Here is a 13522-nt window from a genome sequence, read left to right on the forward strand (position 1 = left end):
GGACTACAGGTGCCCGCCACCATGTCCAGCTAATTTTTTGTATTTTTAGTAGAGGGGTTTCACCACGTTAGCCAGGATGGTCTTGATCTCCTGACCCTTGGTCTCCCAAAGTCCTGGGATTACAGGTGTGAGCCACCGCACCTGGCCTGTTCTTCATTTTCAATTTTGTTTTGGTTAGTCTAGGTTCTTTGAATTTCCAAATGAACTTTAGAATCAACTTGTTTAACTTCTACAAAAAGAAAGCCTGCTGAAATTTTAACTGAGATTGTGTTAAATTTAGAGATCAATTTGGGGGGAATTGATATTTTAGTAATATTGAGTGTTTCAATCCATGAACATAGCATTTCTTTTCATATGTTTAGGTCTTTTTAATTTCTTTCCGCAATATTTGTTGTTTTTAATATAGAGGTCTTACACATTTTTTTGTTGGATTTATTCCCAAGTATTTCATATGTTTGATGTTCTTGTAAACATACTGCTTTTAAATTTTCATTTCTAATTTTTCTTTGCTACTATATAGAAATAGGTTTTCATGTAGTGATCTTGTATCCTCAAACTTGCTAAGCACACAGTTAATTTGTAGACTATGTAAGATTTCCTACAAAGAAGACAATGTCATCTGTGGATAAAGAGGATTTTACTTCTACCTTTTCAAACTGGATGCCTTTCATTTGTTTTTTCTTACCTTATTTCACTGGTTAGACTATCCAATACAATGTTAAATAGCAGTGGTAAGAGTGGGCATCCTTGGCTTGTTCCTGATCATAGTGGGAGAATTTCAATTTTTTTGTTTGTTTTGTTTTGTTTTGTTTTTTGAGACGGAGTCTCACACTGTCGCCCAGGCTGGAATGCAGTGGCGCGATCTCAGCTCACTGCAAGCTCCACCTCCCAGGTTCACGCCATTCTCCTGCCTCAGCCTCCCAAGTAGCTGGAACTACAGGCACCTGCCACCACACCCAGCTAATTTTTTGTATTTTTAGTAGAGATGGAGTTTTACCGTGTTAGCCAGGATGGTCTCGATCTCTTGATCTCGTGATCTGCCCGCCTTGGCCTCCCAAAGTGCTGGGATTACAGGCAAGAGTCATTGCGCCTGCCCTCGGTTTGTTACTACTAAGTATTAGGAAGGATATTCAAAACCTTCCCAAGCGATGTTAAAATGGGCCCAAGGCTGTGAAACACTGTTCTAATGCTGCTCGAGTTTTAATGTGCATCAACTCACTGGGGATCTTGTTAGAACTCAGATTCTGATTCAGTGGGTCTGGGGTGAAGTCTGAGATTTTGCATTTCTAATACTTACAGCCTTTATGAGACTGAGTAAATTCCCTTGTATTTCTAGGGTGCTGAGTGTTGTTTTTATCAGGAATTGAGTTGGGCTTTTATCAAATGCTTTTTTTTGCATTTGCTAAGATGATCATATAGCTTTTCTTGTTTAGTCTGTTGATATGATGAATTGTTCTGATTGATTGATTATTTATTTATTTGAAGACAGAGTCTCACTCTGTCGCCCAGTCTGGAGTGCGGTGGTGCAATCTTGGCTCACTGCAACTTCTGCCTCCCAGGTTCAAGTGATTCTCATACCTCAACCTCCCAAGTAGCTGGGATTACAGGCACACATGCCACCATGCCCAGTTATTTTTTTTGTTGTTGTATTTTTAGTAGAGACAGGGTTTCACCATGTTGGCCAAGCTGATTTCGGACTCCTGACCTCAAGTGATCCACCTGCCTCTGCCTCCCAAAATACTGGGATTACAAGCATGAGCCACTGTGCCTGGCCCCTTTGATTGATTTTAAAATGCTAACTCAGCTTTGCATTTCTGGGATAACCCTGATTTGATCATGATGCATTATCCTTTTTATACGCTGTTGCACTCAATTTGTTAAAATGTTGTTATGGTTTTTTCAACAAATGGTACTTGGAGAACTGGACATCACCTGAAAAAAAAGGATTCTAGACATAGATCTTATGCCCTTCATAAAAATTAACCCAAAGGCTGGGCGCAGTAATGCACGCCTGTACTCCTAGCAGTTTGGGAGGCTGGGGTGGGTGGATCACCTGAGGTCAGGAGTTCGAGACCAGCCTGGCTAACATGGTGAAACCCCATTTCTACTAAAAATACAAAAATTAGCCGAGTGTGGTGGTTGGTGCCTGCAATCCTAGCTGCTCAGGAGGCTGAGGCAGGAGAATCGCTTGAACCTGGGAGGTGGAGGTTGCATTGAGCCGAGATCGCGCCATTGCACTCCAGCCTGAGTGACAGAAGGAGACTCCGTTTCAAAAAAAAAAAAAAAAAAAAATTAACCCCAAATACATCACAGATCTAAACATAAAATGCAAAAGTATAAAACTCCTAGGTGATAACATAGGAGAAAATCTGGATGACTTTGGGTGTGGTGATAACTTTTTAGATATATCACCAAAGGCATGTTCCATTAAAGAAATAATTGATAAACTGGACTTTATTGAAATTAAAAACATCTGCTCTGTGAAAATCACTGTCAAGGGAATGAGAAGACAAGGTCACGCACTGGGAAAAAATATTTGCAAACAACTGATCTGATAAAGGACTGTTAGCAGAAATATACAAAGAACCCTTAAAAGTCAACAATAAAAACCCCAATTTGAAAACAGGCAAAAGACCTGAACAGACACCTCATCAAAAAATATATACAGGACCTCAGGTTACAGTGAACTACAAGCTCCATTCACGCAAGCAGGGAGTTTAACAGGCCCTATCTAGGCTTCCTCTTCCTACACAGCACAGCTTGGAAATTATGCAGAAAGATGGGCAAATTATAGTTTACCTTATTTGTTTCTCATCTGTCAGGGATCATTGTTCTTATAGTTCAATATTGCTTACAGTTCAATATTCTAGAAATATCCTACTGTTTAATATATTGTTGTCTATTTGATGTTTTGTTTTATTGGGCAGGAGGGTAAATTCAGCCCTGTTACTCTATCTTGGCTGGAGGCAAAATTTCACTGTAGCTAGCTGTTGAGGAAGTTTTCTCTTTTTTTACTAATGAGACTAGTTATCCTATATACATTTCTTCTGTATACTCTTATTTTCTCATTAAAAAATCTTAGCTGTGTAAATACTGGGTACCTGGAGATAGCTTCATAGTGAGGTCAGTATACCCAATCCTAGGTCTGGCTAGTCCTATCTTTTGTCATCATCTTGACTTGCCCGTTTTGTCACAGACTAAAAGAGCTCTGAGAATTAGCCCATCACAATTCTTGCGTGCTATGCTCAGTACACAGTACTTTATATATGAATGGTACACTGGTCACAGGTGACTATCTACTCTTCATTCATGAACCCGATAACTGAATTTATCTCTTTGGGTGTGAGTAGACAACTGATGGAGAAGATGATGGAAACAATGACTCCGTTAGAATACACTTAGAAGAAGAAAACATATCCTAAGAATTGGAGTATCAGGATTAAATAACTTCAAAATTTCAAAATAATATAGGCTCTAAAAATCTTAATGGAAGAGGCTATTTGGTGAATCACGAGCAAACCACTTCGATTTGGTTATCAATGAGAACAAGTAGAAGGCAGATGAGGAAGTGTCACATCTTACGAGTTTATTGACCAACTAGAGAACCAGGATGGTTAAAAGACTTGAAATCATGTCACATGGGGATAAGTGGTATGTGAAATATCTCATGATAATTATGAATTCTTCTATTTCTCCTTTTAATTATGTGACTTTTAATGATACTTTGTTATTACATGTTCCCAAATTGAAGATAGGTCTATCTCCTGTGTAGCTATCTCAAGCTTATTTAGGCTAGTTGTTTACATAGAACTTTTTCCATACTTTTAATTCCAATATTTCCATATTTTTATATTAAAGATGTTTCTCTTCACAATAAAATTTGTTTTTGCTTGTTTTTATTTTTATAATCTGAGCTGACAATTCTTATCTTTCAATCGGAAATTTTAGGCCATTGTTATTTAATTGAACTACTAATATGTAGTCATGTGCCACATAATGATGTTTCAGTCAATGACGGACTGCATATACAACAATGGTGCCATAAGATTATAATATCGTATTTTTACTGTACCTTTTCTATGTTTACAAGTGTTTAAATAGACAAATACTTACCATTGTGTTATAATTGCCTACAGTATTCAGTACATAACACGCCATACAAGTTTGTAGCTTAGGAGCAATAGGCTACGCTATATAGCTTAGGTATGTAGTAGGTTATACCATCTAAGTTTGACTCTATAACATTTACACAATAAAATCACCTAATCACACATTTCTCAGAATATGTTTCTCCATCACTTAGTGACACATGAGTGTATTTGCATTTAAATCTACTATATTACTATGTATTTTATATTTGTCTTTGTTCTTTTTGTTGTTCTTTCTCGACTTCTTCTGGTGTAACTATTTTATTATTATATTTTTTCTTCTAATAGCCTTATAGTAATATAGTCTCTTTTTATTATTTTAGGCAGTTTCCCTGAAGGTAACATCATACTGACTTATTGGATCTATATTGAGTTAGTACTTTTACCATGTCCTGAGAATGAAAGAATCTAGAACATTTAAAATCATTTATGACCCCTATTTTTTTACTTTATTCACAGATTTTAATTAACATTTATTTTAAACCTCCTTAGGTGTTTTTGTTGTTGCTTTAAGCATTCTATGTTAATGTAGGTTCACTTCTTTGTTTTCCCCTTCAGGTGCTCTTCATTCCTTCCTACATTCATATGCTTCCATTTGAGCACATTCTTTTTTTTTCCTACCTGAATAGCTCTCTAGGTGTATTTTTAATGTGGTTCTATGGGCAATAAATTTAGTTTATATGTTTGTCTAAGAGGCATTGATCCATCCTCATTTTTGAGGGATATATTTACTGGAAATAGAATTCTAAATTGGCAGTTATTATCTTTCAGCATTTAAAGACACCATTGTACTATCTTTTTTTCTCATGGAAAATTAACTGTCAATTTAATTGTTGTTCCTTTAGAATCTGAAATACTTCAAGAGGTCTTATTTTTCCAGAGGTTTATCTGTGATGTTGCTGAGTATGGTGGTGGAGACTGTGGCTTCTTCCTCAAATGCTGCTTATCATTTGAATTGTTTATCCAGTCTCTGACTTGATTTTCAGTCAGTTGGGAAAATTCGTAGTTAATATATCTTCAAATGAGGTTACTGACCCATTCTCTTTCCTTTTCGTCTGTTGATACAGTTACATTTAGGTTAACACTTTCACTGTTACTCATTTTTTGCATTTTCCTTTTTTTTTTTTTATTCTCTAAGCTTTAGCCTGGATGTTTTCTACTGCCATATCTTCCCATTCACTAATCATCTCTTCTAATGTGTCTAATGTATTGGTAAACTCACCTCTTAAATATTATACTTTTTATTTTTTGATTTAAATTTTATTATTTTTAAAAACTTCTATCTTTTCATCTGTCTTCTTAAATATATTAGTCACAGTTATTTTAGACTTTTTTTTCTCATAACTCCAATGTTTGGAATATCTCTGGGTCTTGTTATCTGTTGTTTCTCTTAGTTTTCAGTTTAGTTCTTTTTCTTAACATGCTTAGTAATTTTTTGTTGTTGAATGCAAGTCATCACCTAGTAAAAAATTGAGGAAAATCTGGATTATGACTATCTTCCTCTAAAGATATTTGTTCTTCTTTAGCAGGCAGGTAGAACATGAGCAAATCACCTTGATCCAATCAAGCCTGTCCTTTCTCTGGTTTGTCCATAACCGTGAAACTTTCAGGGTCTTAATGGAATGTCTGGCATTTATGAACCTGAACTCCAGTTTTCTCTCCAGGGTGACAATGAAGCCTAAATCTCAGCTTTGACTTTTCACCTCTTAGCAACTGTTTTCTGGCTACTTGCCTGGCACAGGTACAGCTTAGGAAATGGCAAATGCTTCAAGGGGGAAACGCATGAAGAATGTCACTCTCACTTCTCTATGGTTCTTTTGCCTTTGGAACATTAGCACCTTAGGTTCTGAATATCTTATTCACCATGAACTCCATTTTTTTTTCTCCTTAATCCAATTCTTCCTCAAGTAATACGTAGTTGCTTTCTTTTCAGCATCTGTGCCCTGAGCCTTGAATATGAAAATGCATTAAGGAGAAAAAGCAACCTACAGTATATAGACTTTTTTTTTTTGAGATGGAGTCTCGTTCGGTCGCCCAGCCTGGAGTACAGTGGCGCGATCTTGGCTCACTGCAACCTCTGCCTCAACCTCCTGAGTAGCTGGGATTACAGCCATGCGCCACCATGCCTAAGTTTTGTATTTTTAGTAGAGATGGGGTTTCACCATGTTGATCAGGCTGGTCTCGAACTCCTGACCTTGTGATCCGCCCACCTTGGGTTCCCAAAGTGCTGGGATTACAGGCATGAGCCACCATGCCCAGCCATTACAGTATAGACTTTATCTTAAAGCACTTGCATTATCTCTGGAACTTTGGCTCCTAAAGTCATAGCTCTGTTAATTACTTTCTAATGCTTTCAATCAGCTGGCTTAAAAAAATTATCCAATTTTTATAGTTTCTCTTCGTTAATGTGTTATTGTGATCTCAGCTTCTCCATAAAAAAGAGGCAGAAAAATTTAAATATATTTTAATTTTCTTCATTAGAACTTCCTAATAATCTTATAAACTCTAGATTCTAAATGCTCCAAATTTTTAAAAATACTATCAGTACACTATGAATGTCAGTTGTATTTGTGAAATATTTTACTCCAAAGATAGCAATTCACTTCTCATTTTTCCTTACCTAATATATAAAGCTTTAACTTTTTTTTTTTTTTTTTTTTTTTTATGGATTTTCACTCTTGTTGCCAAGGCTGGAGTGCAATGGCACAATCTCAACTCACTGCAACCTCTGCCTCCCGGGTTTGAGCGATTCTCTTGCTTCAGCCTCCCAAATAGCTGGGATTACAAGCATGCCTCATCACACCTGGCTAATTTTGTATTTTTAGTAGAGATGGGATTTGTCAGGCTGGTCTTGAACTCCTGATCTCAGTTGATCCACCCGCCTTGGCCTCCCAAAGTGCTGGGATTACAGGTGTGACCCACCATGCCTGGTCAAACTTTTAACATTTTAAATGACTCTTTTTATATTCTGATATGTCAAATATTCTGATATGTCAAAATATGAGTACATGATAATGCCTTAGAATTAAAGCAACAGTTTTAGGGGAAGTCAGTTTCTTTACTTTTTTTTAAATAAGAAAATGGTAACAGAAAACTTCATCAAGAACTTACTCATTTAAAAATCAAAGTAAATTAAAAAAAACTTTGCTTACACCATACTTTATTTTAAATTTATTCTAGAAGGAAAAAGAAGGCTTGTATATGTCCAAAGGAAGCCTTGCACATGTCCAAAAGATGCCAAAGAAAATGAGATAAGAAAGAAGAAACTTCATAAGACAAAACTAAACCCAATTATCATATATTTAGCCCAAATGATATATTTATAGAACTGGAAAATCACCAGACACTTGTTAATAGCCTTTTATTTTAAAAAAAACAAACTTAAAAACATGTCTACATCAAAGACTAGAATTGATAGTAACAGAATTGAGGACATAAGGAATACTCTAACTGAAGATGAAAATTATATTTTGGATAAATTGGCTTCACCCCTGGGCTTATCTATGCAGTAGCAGATAGGTTATTCTTACTATGCCAAATGATAAAAACATTAAAATCTGTACGTCAGTAGCAATTTGCATGTGAACCAAGATTAGAAAAGAATAAAGTTAAATAATAGTAGATACATTAGAGCAAGGAATTGAGAGTGATCTTTAAAATGTTTTATTACTGTCATGTTTACACACTGATATTTTGTGTGAAATTTATTTAAAATATAGACATAAGGCCAGGCGCGGTGGCTCAAGCCTGTAATCCCAGCACTTCGCGAGGCTAAGGCGGGCGGATAATGAGGTCAGGAGATTGAGACCATCCTGGCTCACACTGTGAAACCCCATCTCTACTAAAAATACAAAAAATTAGCCGGATGTGCTGGCGGGTGCCTACAGTCCCAGCTACCTCTGGAGGCTGAGGCAGGAGAATGGCGTGAACCCGGGAGGTAGAGCTTGCAGTGAGCAGAGATTGCGCCACTGCACTCCAGCCTGGGCGACAGAGCAAGACTCCATCTCAAAAAAAAAAAAAAAAAAAAAAAAAATACATATACACACACACATACACACACACACATAAAAGTTGGAATACTCTAGAGGATGAAACTATGGGTGATATACTGTCTTTTCGCCTACATTTCTGTAGTTTGAAATTTGCTGTAATGAGCATGTATTAATTGCTTAATGAAAAAAACATATACTATTAAAACAAATGTTTTTCAAAATAGTTTTTTGTAAAATTCTGTCAAAGATGTGTTGGTGTGTAGTCTCACTGTGGTTGCTGCCTCTTATTGTAGTCAACCATAAAGTGCGCCTTTGATGAGTTTAACAATATGGAGCACTAAGTGAGAATATCCTGTCTACTTCCTGTCTCAAAGGAAGAAAAGCAGAATTCTGCTACCCCAAAGAACTAAGCCAGGGATGATCTCCTGGCATAGACCAGGCAGCACTGATGCTAACAATGCATGAAGAGCCCTCAGGTTTGTGGTTCCTTCAGTGACATTTTGGCAACTTTGTGGAGTCTTGTCCACTCAGGCTTGATGGCAGAGCCCTTACAGAGGAAGAGAAGACTAGCAGATACCTATCTGTCAAGCGTAAGTGAGATATACTGGCAACAGCTGAGGAGAAATCTGAGCAAACTGGTTGCCAAGATATCATTTTTAAAAAGTTTTCATCAATCTTAGTAAATTATACCTTCATTTTCCTTCTTTGTACTAATTTTTAGATTTTTCTCTTGTTACTGAAATTTCCATGTAGAGAAGAAAAAGCCATCTAAAGACCATGATTGAAAATAACTCTCTAGAGGAGCAATTGTTTTTCAAGCCACTGACATGGCCTAGAATGGCTACTCTGCCCTCTCGGGTATGTTCTACTTGATTAACAAGTCCCACTTATTTAACAAATATTTATTGAATATCTACTAAATGCTAGATAATGTTTTGGGCAATGGATAGAAAATAGTAAGACAGAAAATTCCTGCCTTCATAAATTTTATATCATGAGAAAGACAATAAACAAATCACTGAACTATAGATACTAAGAGGAAAATATTTGCTGTAGTGGGGAAGGGGATTATGTTCATTATGGTAGTTAAGGGAAGCTACTTTAAGATCACCTTTGAGTTGAAAACTGAAGAGAGAAAGTGTGAAACATGAAGTCGAAGAAAAGAATGTCCCAGGTGGAAAGTACCTAAGGTAGGATCTTGCTATGATTAAAAATAAGCAAGAGCCATTTCTATTTCTCTGTTTTCCATGAGTGGTTCTGATTACTCCAGCTTGCAATGACCAAACTCTTATAATAGCACTTATCTCTGTGATTCACTTGGCATTAATGTATGTTACACGATAATACTATTATCTTTTAGAAGCGGAGATGCTTTTTCTCTACTTACACATGGCTCCTTGAGGTCAGTGACTATAGTTCTTGGTATATGCAAAACCAAAAATAGTACTCTCATGTAATAAGCATTTCATAAACATCCACTGAACATGATCATGGAAGTCTAATGTAATGATCTGTGCTCTTATCATGTCTTCAATGAACATATCAACTCTTGGTTAAAGAGGGAGTTGGGAAGAGGATGGGAAGAGTTCCTGGCTTTTAGAGGGAAAGCACCCATTCCAACAGTTGGAACTGGAGTTTCTCAGCAAGCCTCGCCACTATGGGCTAAAGTGCTCTACAGTGCTAAGCAAACTTGAAAGTCAGTTTGGATACAAGGATTACAATTCTTAGGCAAGTCCTGATGTTATGCTGAGCTTACAGCCAGTGGACTGGGCTGAAACATTAGATACCAGAAAGAGCAGTTGGGGGAGTACTTACACCCAATGTATTAGTCTGTTCTCATGCTGCTAATAAAAACATACCCAAGACTGGGTAATTTATAAAGGAAAGTGGTTTAACTGACTCACAGTTCAGCATGGCTGGAGAGGCCTCAGGAAACTTACAATCATAGTGGAAGGCAAAGAGGAAGCAAGGTACCTTCTTCACAAGGCAGCAGGAAGGAGAAGTGTAAGCAGGAGAAATGCCAGACACTTATAAAACCATCAGATCTCATAAGACTCACTCATTATCATGAGAACAGCATGGAAGGAACCAGCCCCATGATTCAATTACCTCCACCTGGTCCAGCCCTTGACACATGGGGATTATGGGGATTACAATTCAAGATGAGATTTGAGTGGGGACACAGAGCCAACCATATCACCCACCCCTCCCCCCAACCCTGGGCAGCACAGTTCACAGCAACAAAAGTGACTCCTTCCTTCAGCTTGTGGAGGGGAGAGAGAAGAGTAAAAAGGACTTTGTCTTGCATCTTGAATACAAGCTTAGCCACAGTAGGATAGGACACTGGGTAGGGTCATGAATCCCATCCCAGGTCCTAGTCCCAGATAACATTTCTAGACTCACCCTGGTCCAGAAGGGAAACTACTGCCTTGAAGGGAAAAATCCAGTCTTGGAAGGATTCATTTTCTGCTGACTAAAGAGCCCTTGGGCTCTAAATAACCAACAATGATACTCAGGTAGTATGCTGTGAGCCTTGGGTAAGACTCTCAGATGTGTTAGCTTCTGGTATCAGCTCAGGCACGGTAGGGTAGTGCGCTAAGCAGGCTCTTGGGGTCCCCAAGGCCAGGTCTAGATATTTCTGGACATACTTTCAGCCATGGGGAGCCCACTACTCTGAAGGGTGAGTCCCAGGCCTGGTAGTATTCACCACAAGCTGACACAGAGCCCTTGGGTTTTGAGTGAACATTAGCAGTGGCCTAGCAGAAACCCCCATGGGCCAGGGTGGTGGCAGCCATGGGGAGAGGCTCCTCTGCCTGTGTAAAGTGAAGGGAAGAGTGGGAAGGACTTTGTCTTGTGGTTTGAGTGCCAGCTTAGCCACAGAAGAATAGAATACCTGGTAGATGTCTAAGATTTTTGAATCCAATCCCTGGCTTCCAGATAGCATCGCTGGACCCACCTGGGGCCTGGGGGAACTAGCTGCTCTGAAGAGAAGAACACAAACCTGGCTAGCTTCACAACCTGCTTACTGTAGACCCCCTAGGGTCTTGAATGAGCATAGGTGATAGCCAGGTGGTGGTTACAGCAAGACTTGGGGGAGACCCAGTACTGTGCTGGCTTCAGGTCTGACCCTGAGCAGTCCCAGTGATGGTGGCCATAGAAGAGCTTGGATCACCCCATCCCCAGCTGCAGGCGGTGCAGGAGAGAGAGAGAGAGAGAGAGAGAGAGAGAGATTGAGAGAGATTGGGAAAATGTAAGGGAAGAGAACAAGAGTCCCTGCCTAGTAATCCAGGGAATTTTTCGGGATCTTACCAGGAACAGAAAGGTGGTACCTCTATGACTCTGTTAAAATCACATTGTTACTGGGCTTGGGACACAAGTCTCTTCAAATACATGGTGTCCAAGCCCTTGGGAACCCACCCCTTGTATCACTGTGGCCTGGATATGAGACATGGAGTCAAAGGAGATTATTTTGGAGTTTTAAGATGTAATAACTGCTCTGCTGGGTTTCAGACTTGCATGAAGTTTATAGCTCCTTTGTTTTGGCCAATTTTTTCCCATTAGGAATGGGTGTATTTAACCAATGGCTGTACCCCCATTGTATCTTGTAAGTAACTAACTTGTTTTTTACTTAAGAGGCTCATGGGCAGAAGGGACTTGCCTTATGTCAGATGAGACTTTGGACTGTGGACTTTTGAGTTAGTGCTGAAATGAGTTAAGACTTCAGGGACTGTTGAGAAGGGATGAATATATTTTGCAATGTGAGAAGAACATGAGATTTCACAGGGACCCAGGGTGGAATGATATGGTTTAGATCTGTGTCCCTGCCCAAGTCTCATGTCAAATTTTAATCCCCAATGTTGAAGGAGTGGCCTGGTTGGAGGTGATTGGATTATGGGGGCAGATTTCCCTCTTGCTGTTCTCCTGATAATGAGTGAGTTCTCATGAGATCCAGTTGTTTAAAAGTGTGTAGCTCCTCCCCCTTTGCCCTCTTTATCCTGCTCCAGTCATGTAGAATGTGCTGCTTCACTTTTGCCTTCCACCATGATTGTAAGTTTCCTGAGGCCTCCCCAGCCATGCTTCCTGTACAGCCTGCAATTAAACCTCTTTTCCTTATAAATTACACAGTGTCAGGTAGTTCTTTATTGCAATGAGAGAATGGACGAATAGACCTGAAAAGCCTTCCTAAGAAGGACGGGCACAAACAAGCCCAAACTGTAAATACTGCAATAAATACCTAACTCTTCAATGCCCAAAGAGTAGACAATAATGAAAATCCACAAGCATCAAGACTATCCAGGAAAACATGACCTCACACACACAAAAAAAACAAAAAACAAAACACAAAACAAAACTACAATAAAAAACCAAGGTACCAGGGACCAATCCTGGAGAAAGAGAGGTATGTGACCTTTCAAACAGAGAATTCAAAATAGCTGTTTTGAGGAAACTCAATGAAATTGAAGATGACACAGAGAATATTTCAGAATTCTATTAGATAAATTTAACAAAGAGATTGAAATAATTAAAAAGAATCAAGCAGAAATTCAGGAGTTTAAAAATGTAACTGACATACAGAAGAATGACTGAAGAAAGCACCAGTCTCTTAATAGGAGTACTGATCATGCAAAAGAAAGAATTAATGAGCTTAAAGACAGGCCATTTGAAAATACAGTTAGAGGAAACAAAAGAAAAAAAAAAAAAAAAACAATGAAACATGCCTGCAAGATAGCCTCAAAAAAGCAAATCTAGGAGTTGTTGGCCTTAAAGAGGAAGCAGAGACAGAGATAGAGGTAGAAAGTTTATTCAAAGGGATAATATTAGAGAATGTCCCAAACCTAGAGAACGATATCAATCATTAAAGCACAAGAAGGTTATAGAACACCAAGCCTATTTAACTCAAAAAGGTTACCTTAAGTCATTTAATAAACTCCCAAAAGTCAAGGATAAAGAAAGGATCCTAAGGCAGCAGGAGAAAAGAAATACGTAACATACAATCGAACTACAATATATCTGGCAGCAGACTTTTCAGTGCAAACATTACAGGCCAGGAAAGAGGGTTACGACACATCTAAAGTGTTGAAGGAGAAAGACTTTTACCCTAGAATAGTATACCCAGTAAAATATCTCTCAAGCATGAAGAAGCACTAAGTGCTTTCCCAGACAAACAAAAGCTGAGACCTGTCCTATAAGAAATGCTAAACACCAGACCTGTCCTACAAGAAATGCGAATGAGAGTTCTTCAATCTGAAAGAAACAGGCATTAATGACCAATAAGAACTCATCTGAAGGTATGGAACTCACTGATAATGGTAAGCACACAGAAAACATGGAATATTGTAACACTGTGGTGTGTAAACTACTCAAGTAAAAAGATTAAATGAT

Source organism: Piliocolobus tephrosceles, unplaced genomic scaffold, assembly GCF_002776525.5.
Source record: "Piliocolobus tephrosceles isolate RC106 unplaced genomic scaffold, ASM277652v3 unscaffolded_20, whole genome shotgun sequence".
Taxonomy (NCBI): Eukaryota; Metazoa; Chordata; class Mammalia; order Primates; family Cercopithecidae; genus Piliocolobus; species Piliocolobus tephrosceles.